This window comes from Nematolebias whitei, chromosome 1 (genome assembly GCF_014905685.2).
Source record: "Nematolebias whitei isolate Nwh7 chromosome 1, NemWhi1, whole genome shotgun sequence".
Taxonomy (NCBI): domain Eukaryota; kingdom Metazoa; phylum Chordata; class Actinopteri; order Cyprinodontiformes; family Rivulidae; genus Nematolebias; species Nematolebias whitei.
The window spans coordinates 8495620-8496174 of NC_056498.1; positions in this window are offsets into that span (position 1 = coordinate 8495620).

The following is a 555-nucleotide window of genomic DNA, read 5'->3' on the forward strand; positions in this document are numbered from 1 at the left end:
ATATATATATATATATATATATATATACTAAAATAAACTACTACTTACTACTTGTACTAATATTCCTACTTCGTAGTTTTTCACTTATCATGGGTCTTCAGGGTACGGCTCCCCCACGATAAACGAGAGACTACTGTAGTTTCCATTTGATACTATTTCGCCTTCATGCTTGTTCAAGATGAGAGTTCTGTGATGGAGTTAAATTCAAAACAGTCTGCTCCTCAGATAAATGATGTTACATTATTATTTTTATATACGAATGTTTCTGTTCAGTGCCCTGAGATGACTTCTGTTGTCACTTGGTGCTATATAAATAAACTGACTTGAACTGAATTATAAAATACTGATAAAGTCATAATAATGGGAAATTGCAATATTCATGTAGATGTTGAAAGTGATAATTTTTTTAAATAATTTAATAGAGACAATTGGTCTTTCCCAAAACGTCTGAACGAACCTGATTCTGATTGATAGCATAGAGATGAAGCACCCCTATCATTTGAGGAAATGTTACCTTCTAGTTTTTATATTGCTTAAAAGTACAGGTTCCTCAAA